Source organism: Mirounga angustirostris, unplaced genomic scaffold (assembly GCF_029215605.1).
Source record: "Mirounga angustirostris isolate CCGP_5_RB_7025 unplaced genomic scaffold, mMirAng1.0.hap1 SCAF_3, whole genome shotgun sequence".
Classification (NCBI taxonomy): domain Eukaryota; kingdom Metazoa; phylum Chordata; class Mammalia; order Carnivora; family Phocidae; genus Mirounga; species Mirounga angustirostris.
This window is the reverse complement of record NW_026991711.1, coordinates 157,409,118-157,417,351: the sequence shown is the minus strand read 5'-3', so window position 1 is coordinate 157,417,351 and position 8,234 is coordinate 157,409,118. Positions and strand designations below refer to the sequence as shown.

The 8,234-nt window shown below is 45.2% G+C and overlaps 1 protein-coding gene and 1 long non-coding RNA gene across 11 annotated transcripts in view; one reads left to right on the top strand and one right to left on the bottom strand.

Annotated features, from left to right (window-relative positions):
• Nucleotides 1-1,202: 1,202 nt before the first annotated feature.
• Nucleotides 1,203-5,745, bottom strand: LOC135363907 (uncharacterized). Its single transcript, XR_010410256.1, has 4 exons — nucleotides 5,606-5,745; nucleotides 3,685-3,935; nucleotides 3,349-3,464; nucleotides 1,203-1,330 (listed from the first exon to the last, which is right to left on the bottom strand). It is a non-coding gene; the product is annotated as an uncharacterized LOC135363907 (long non-coding RNA).
• Nucleotides 5,724-8,234, top strand: part of HECW2 (HECT, C2 and WW domain containing E3 ubiquitin protein ligase 2) — a 363,868-nt gene continuing 361,357 nt past the window's right edge. For 4 of the 10 annotated variants that reach the window (XM_064586847.1, XM_064586848.1, XM_045868313.3 and 1 more), the window contains exons 1-2: nucleotides 6,649-6,818; nucleotides 7,268-7,374. The gene's annotated coding sequence lies outside the window, so the exon portion shown is untranslated. Of the gene's footprint in view, nucleotides 5,861-5,903; nucleotides 6,011-6,648; nucleotides 6,819-7,267; nucleotides 7,375-8,234 lie in introns of those variants that run through there. The other 6 variants (XM_064586849.1, XM_064586852.1, XM_064586851.1 and 3 more) reach the window with 6 other exon arrangements.

Sequence of the window (8,234 nt, the reverse complement as noted above, 5' to 3'; positions counted from 1 at the left end):
CCCCATGCTGTACATTACATGCCCATGACTTATTTATTTTGTAACTGGAAGCTTGTACTTCTTGATCATCTTCACCCGTTCTGCGTACCTCCACCCCCCAACCCCCCACCCTCTGGCAACCACAAATCTGTTCTCTGTATTTATGAGTCTGGGTGTTGTTTGTTTTGGTTTGGTTTTAGATTCCACATATAAGTGAAATCATGTGATATTTGTCTTTTTCTGTCAGACTTTTTTCACTTGGCATGATATCCTCAAAGTTCATCCATGTTGTCACAGATGGCAAGATTTCATTCTTTTTTATGGCTGAGTAATATTTCATTGCGTGCATGTACATCATTTTTATTCATTCATCCATTGATGGATACTTAGGTTGCTTCCATATCTCAGCTATTATAAATAATGTTGCAATGAATACAGGGGTGCGTATATCTTTTTGAATCAGTGTTTTCATTTCTATCTTTGGATAGATACCCAGAAGTGGAATTGTTAGATCATATGATAGATCGATTTTTAATTTTTTGAAGAATCTTCATATTGTTTTCCACAGTGGCTGCACCAATTTACCTTCCCACCAACAATGCTTGAGGGTTCCCTTTTCTCCACAACCCCTATCAACAGTTATTTCTTTTTTATAATAGCCATTCTGGCAGATGTGAGGTGATATCTCATTGTGGTTTTGATTTGTATTTCCCCAATAGTGATGTTGAACATCTTTTCATACGTCTGTTTACCGTCAGTGTGCCTTTTTTGGAGAAATGTCTATTCAGGTCCTCTGCCTATTTTTAAATCAGATTTGTTAATTTTTGTTTTTTTATTGAGTTGTATGAGTTCTTCATATATTTTGGGTATTAACCCCTTATTGGTATACAATTTGTGGATATCTTTTCCCATTCAGTACCAACTAATAGTTTCCATCACTGACTAGTTGATTCTTCCAATCACTTTCCTTAGAGCTGTTGACTTAGTGGCACAAGATAAATTATAAGTTATCATAGCAACATTTTATTGTTTTGCCACGGCATATTATTATAACCATCTTTCTAGCTTCTAATATTAGTTTCCTTGCTGCTTGCTACTGAACTCCTGAGTAAATGACACATATTTTAGGTTTTAATTATAGCAATACCCTATTTTAAGTTACCAACTTCCATTGTAGTCAGGATCATTAATCCTGACTGATGTAACAAATAACCCCACATCTACTTATTGTAACATTTTATTTCTTGATTACATCACAGTCTTATGTCAGTTAGTCAGCTTTCCTCCAAGTGATGGTGCAGGGATCCAGGCTCCTTCCATCTTGGGATGATACCACTGCAATATATGAGCTCTGTGGTTTCAGGGAAGGTGAAGAGAATGAGAGAAGTCACATTGGATTCTTAATCTCCAGAGCCAGAACTGACACCCATGATTGTTGCTTAAATTCTATTTGCCAGCAGTGATCATATGGCTATCCTAAATGCAACATAGAATGGAAAATGTAGCGGAATATATGGACACTCACACTTTTTGCCGGACCTTATTATTTGACCTCTCCTTCCCTATCCTATTAGAATATAAGCTTTACAAAGGCAGGGATTTTTGTCTATTCCCCTCACTTTTGTATCCTCAACATTTAGAAGAATGCCTGGCTCACATTAAGTGGTTATTAAATATTTACATAAGGAATATATGTAAGGGACAATCCAGAGTTTTTCACCATTGGTAATGGGTAAGAAATTAGAAGAAAATGTGAAAGGATTTCAAGTGACCAAAATAGATGCCACAAAATGTATGCACTAAAGCTCATGTACATTATTCACTGACCCTCCTCCCTCCCACAATCCATTCTAGACAAAGTTCTAATAAGAATATATATCTAGTCTACAGATTCCATGACAGGCTGTAAACAGGAACTTAGAATGAGATAAGATTGTCAATAAAAGAAAAGGTGATAAGTAGGAAAAATATGGGGTTCTAAGAAGAAAGTTATTTTTTAAGTACCACCACTACAAGAAAAACTGTAATAGTCTAAGGCTATTGGTATAGAGGCAAAAACATGTTATACCTACCTAGCACCTAAGGGCATCACTGAATGACAGCATAGTAAATAAATCATAGCCACTATGAAAATAATGAATCAATTAGGTCTGGTATACTTTCTTTAAAATTATAGAAAAGTTGTAACATATTTGTTATATTTTGGCATTCAAATGGGCATCCTTTAGTTATTCCCCAAACTCCCTAGCTGTAATTAGCTATTCATTTCCTTATAATGGTTGATTGATGAAATATGACAGAAATGAACATCTTAAAGCATTATTGTACTTAGTCATTTCTGTTGGAATCTTCCACTCCATGAATGCTGCTATACTGATGAGGCCTCATTTAGAGTATCAGGTTCAATAGGGGATAGGTCCATGTTTTTTGGAGTCTGAAGATTATACAGTTCGGAGCCTTTTTAAGAAAACAATGTATAAGTACAAGACAATATTTAGAATTAAAAAATCACAACAGATTATAAGTTAAAATCCATTCACAAGTATCAGACATCATCAAATATAAAAAATACCATGATTTGAAAATAATTGCCTAATATATTTTATAATACTTTTTCCTACACTTTGCATACTCTCTGTTTTCTTCTTCTTGTAAAAAGGATTCTGGGGCGCCTGGGTGGCTCAGTTGGTTAAGCGACTGCCTTCGGCTCAGGTCATGATCCTGGAGTCCCGGGATCGAGTCCCGCATCGGGCTCCCTGCTCGGCAGGGAATCTGCTTCTCCCTCTGACCCTCCTCCCTCTCATGCTGTCTCTCATTCTCTCTGTCTCAAATAAATAAATAAAATTTAAAAAAAAAAAAAAAAAAAAAAAAAAAAGGATTCTGTCACATTTTGTCCTACGGCATTAATAGATATCTCAGTCCTTCCATTAGCATAGTTGACTGAAATGTGTTTTTATTATTGATAGTTTAGAAGAGTTTCTTTCCAGTCATTACTGGAAAAGCCATAAATATGTTTAAGATTATTGTTGAATATAGAAAAATTTCTTTCCCATATAATAAGATGTGGGGGGATTTTCCATATTCTTTTTAATGTCAATTTTTTTTAGGTTTTTTTAAAAATTTATTTTATTTGAGAGAAAGAGAGAGTGAGTGAGAGAGAGAAAGCACAAGCAGGGGGAGTGGCAGGCAGAGGGAGTGGGAGAAGCAGGCCTCCCCGCTGAGCAGGGAGCCCAATGTGGGGGCTCAATCCCAGGACCCCGGGATCATGACCTATGCCGAAGGCAGACACTTAACCAACTGAGTCACCCAGGCGCCCCTCCATATTCTCGTTCTGGATCCATGTATTTCAAATATTGTCTACCCCATTACCTGTATACTTCTGTGCTGGATCCTGAGAGACACATTCATTTGCTGATAAGGTGTCTGGCCCTCCACCTTATTGTCACAACACCCGGTGATCCAGATGATAGCAGGCCTTCAAGCAGCTGGAATAAATGTCACTTTAACTATGGGCTGTAATGCTCACAGACCCCACATATTTATTCCACTTAACAAACTCAACTTCCCCTTAGCCAGATCCCCAAAATGCCCACAACCACTCTGATGTTTCAGAAAGGAAGTTAGATGAAAAGACACAGCAGTCTCTTGAGATTAAAATATTTTACTTCCAAAGCCTTACAGAAATATAAAGCCAAGTGAACATACTTCTTGGACTCCTCCTGTGGTGTTAGAAGGAGCTTGAAGTTTAAGTTTCTTGGAATCTGCCTTTGGGTTCAGCTTTGGACATTACACTTCAGGGGGAGTGTCCACAAACTTGAGCATGTTCTTAGTAAGGAGGTAACCTAGTATGGTGAAGAGTCAGGACAGTGTCAGATAATAAGCATCTAAGGGCCATATGAAGATCTTGGAAGACACAATTCAAGTGGTCCACAAGTCTGTCTTCTGTACTTGGAGTCCTGTGAGGGGAAAAAGTATGATGACTCAATATTAGGAATCATCTTCTAGTGTTAGGTCAGTTTCAACATAGAATTGACCAGCGTGTGAAATATGAGTTTTCTTTATGCGAATTTTTCAAGGCAAGGCTAGGTGAGAACCTGCCCTGGATCCTGTGAAGCGGAGACCCAAATTAGGTAATGGTGGTGATGGGTGATGGGAAGTACAGCGTGAAAGAACCTAACCTTTACACACTTTTGGAAATCTGAGATTCTAGGATGACTTTGCTATTAATCTTATTTGATGCCTTAGCCTCAGGTTTTATGCTTGACATATAGAAAATTTTAAAGATAGATGGGGCTGCTTTTTAGGTAAGAGAAAAAAAAAGTTTTTTTTTTTTTTAATTTTATTTATTTATTTGAGAGAGAGAGAGAGAGAGCACATGAGAGGGGGGAGGGTCAGAGGGAGAGCAGACTCCCTGCTGAACAGGGAGCCCGATGCCAGACTTGATCCTGGGACTTGAGGATCATGACCTGAGCCGAAGGCAGTCGCTTAAGCAACTGAGCCACCCAGGCACCCAGTTTGTTTTTTTTTTAACGTAAGGGCAGCAATAATGATCTATTTTAGTGCTATTTATTTTTATGCTTTTTTGTTTAAGGCAAGATTATAACATAGTGTTTAATCCATACAGGAAGTTAAGGGTTTGCAGGTGTAGGGTTGCTGGGTCTAGAGCAAGTTGTAGAAAGAGAATATCATGTGGGATCTCTTGGGATCCTGATTCTTCCAGTAGGAACAAAAATAGGACTTTTTTTTTTGCCATGTGCTGGGGGGTTCATCAATTCTGTGGAATAGCTTGCCAATGGATCGATATCTGGGAATAATGAGTCAGGGCTTTTTTTATGACAGGTGACAGAACACAAGTGAAACTGATCTAAGGAAATTAAGAGTAAGGGGATTTATTGGCATCAGGGGTACAGACAAATTTGCCTCCTGAGGCTCAAAAGACATCATCCTCTCTCCCTCAGCTTTCCTTCCCTTGAAGTTGGCTTTCTTCAAGTGGTGGTACTTGTTATTAGTGGCTTATTAGTTATCCTAGTTAAAAGAGCTGCTTTTTTCTGAACTGATTCAGCAAAAGCCCCAGATGGCGTTCCGGGACCAACATACCCAACCCAGAACCAATTACTATGGTCTGGATATGTTGACTGGTCAGTTCTGGGGAGTGAGGATGGGAGGTGTCATGATCCTGAACCATAAAGACTCCTGGGCAAGGGGGAGGGGTAGTTCCCAAAGGAAAATATAATTCCTGTTAATAGAGAAGGGGGAGAGATAGATAATACTGAAAGCACATAAAATTCCAAAATAATGGATATCCATTATTTGGGGGAGGGGGCAATGTTTGGGAGTTACCTCCACAGGGCTATAGTTGTTAAACCGTAAAATCAAGTACATCTTTTTCCCCACATCTGGATAGATACCATGCATAGTGGGCAATAGCCTTACATTTCTGCTTTTTCAGTCTTTCCCCTAAGTGGGACTGAGTCAATGAAGATGCTACAGAAGAAGTAAATAGAAAGCTTAAAGTATTAATACAGTAATTTTTAATTTAGTGCCCTCTTTAGGCAAAGTAGCTCGGAGCGCTTCCAATAATCCATTTTTAATTGTGACCACACCCCGTATAGGTGACGAGTATTACCGTCTTGCCCTTGCAGCTGGGGAAACCGAGGCATGACCCTCCTCCATTCAGTTTTTCGGTAGGATTTAGGAAGAGTCCTGCTTGCATGACCTCAGAGGGTCTCCTCCTTCCTCCACGGCGCCGCTCAGAACCCTCATGTCCTTCGGCGTCGCAGGAGAGCAGCTCGGGATCCTCCGCAGCCTCGGGATTCGTCCTCCGCCCAGCAGCACCCGCCCCGCTCTCCCGCACCTTCCTCAAGAGGTCCAGCTGGCCAAGGTCTGGCTGTCCCTCCCGTCCTTCCCCCGGCCCCCCGCCTCCCTTCCCCAGTCCCCGACGTGCAGGAAACCCCCAGCCAAGTGCCCCGCAGGGAGGTGCGGGCAGATGCCGCTCAGGCGTCTAGAGGGAGGGGCGCCGGCGCCGCCAGAGGTGAGCTGGCCGGCCCTGCGCCCTCCCAGGGCCGGGGCGCGGGGGCTGGTTGGGGCGGGCGCCCGGGCCAGCCGGGCAGGAGGAAGGTGGCGGCGGGAGGGAGGCCGGCGACGCGGCGGGGAGCGGCGAAAGGGGAGACGCCGGCGGGCCGGCGCGCTGCTCGCGGGCGACACCAGCAGAGCGAGCGCCAGGGAGCCGAACGCCGCGGAGTCACTCGGGGACGCGCCGCGCCCCGCCGGGGCCGCCGAGCTCGGCCGTAAACCTCCTCGCGGCGCCCGGACCCCCGGCGCCCTCTCGAGCGCGGGCTGGAGACACGGCTTCGCGCGTCCCCGCCGCGGCTGGTGCTGACTCGACACAATCGGCGGGTCGCGCGGGGGGCGCGGCGTAACCCGGGGGTGGGCGGCTGCGCGGAGCCGCCGGAGGAGCTCCGAGTGTCGCTGGGAACGAAGGAAGATGCCAGCACAAAGGCACGCGGAGACCCAGCCCGCTGCGGAGGGCGGCGGGAAGAGCCGCTAAGGGGCGCGCCGAGCGCGCTCTGCCCCTGCGCCGCGTCTCTCCCGTCGCCGCCTCAGGTCGCGGGGCCGGGGGCGGCAGCGCAGGGTCCCTTGCCGCCCTCGGCAGCGGCCGCCGCAGCCGGGAGCTGCCTGCGACGCGCGGCGGCGCCCCCGGCCGCCTGCTTTCCCCGCGGCGCGCGCGGACCGGCCGGAGGGCGCCGGGGCCCCGGGTCGGGTCGACTGCGGGGGCGCCCTTCCGCCCCGCGGCCCCGTTCCCCCCCGCAGCTCGCGACGGCGGCGGCGCCGAGCCCCAGGTGAGTGCGTGGCCAGGGCCCGGCCCTCGCGCCGCAGGTACCGGACGGCGGGAGGTGGCTTTGTTTTCCTTGCTCGCGCTCCGGCGCGGTCATTCATTTGACATTTCGGCTTCCCCTGCCCTGAAATGCGGGTGAGAGGCACCGGGACGTGTTTCGCGGTTTGATTACCCCAGGGAGCTGAGACTTTTGGGTCCATTTGAGCGTCACTTTAGGGAGAGGGGGCTTCATTTCTCTTTGGCTAGGAATGTATAGTGAACATCCTCTGCTGGGGCTTGGGGCCTGGAGGAGACTGGGGCTGCAGATTTAGACGTAGACGTTTCCGAGGACGTGCGACTGCAGAGGTTGGCTCTTGCATGCCTGTCTTTTCCTCCCTTTGCAGTGCTCAAGTGTTTTTCCTTGATAATTATCAACTTTAGGAACATCTTTACAGGCACGTTTCTTTCTTTTAGAGTTGGAAGTCTTTGGAGACAAGACAGAGAGCTCACAGAGTTACAAGGGATCGATATTAAAGTTCCAGAAGGCAAGCATCGGCGATCATCATAGTTAGAGGTGGACGGTAGGCAAACTTCCTGGGAGGCTATACGCCTTCCTGGTCTGTTTCTGCTGTCGCTGCCCCAGAGTCAAGCAAACTCTGAATTCTCGTGTATGCTCACCTTTGTGAAAGTGTGAAACTTGTCTTTTCTTGAACACTTTTCTGTACTTTGGCTTTTAGAAGAAAAAGATTTTAATGTGATTAGTAGCGTCCTCTGTTAGACCTGGTGAAATTTCATGTATGCGTTTGTCTTACAAGTATGATTTTCGTTTTATTATTTCTTCTGTTCCCTCAAGGGTTCATTTCTTCGTTGCCTAGAGAGAGCTTCCCCCACCCCCCTCCTCCCAACAGATGGCTCTGTATGTTCTGAGAGGTTATCTTTAAAATGACACTCACAGTCCCTATAAACAGAGAAGGATCAGTTATTAGGCTTATCGTTGGCATTATTAAAGCAAGAGGCCTAATCTGGATGGGGATATTATTAATGGTGTGAAAATCTGGAGTTTGCTAATCTGTTTGGTCATCAGAAGATTCCTGCAGGGATTGTTTATATAGTGTGGGAGACAGATGGCATCCCTAGCAGACAAGAGAAGCCAGGCATAAAGGGTCATTGTATCTTTCAGAAACTATCCACTTCACTGTTTGGAAGAGGGGTAGGGTGGGGTGGGGGGTGGGGAAGACATCATTTTGATCTCCCAAAGGAGACATAACCTTATCATCCGATCTCCTAAACCAGTTAATTTCTTCTTTCTTTGAACATTTAAAAAGTCATCATTAAGCTATTTGTTTTGATTATTTGTTTGGCACATTTTGGTCTTATTTGTAATCATGTGAAGCAGTTTAAACAGTTTTCTTAGCAAAAATGTCTTCGAATTTAAGATTAT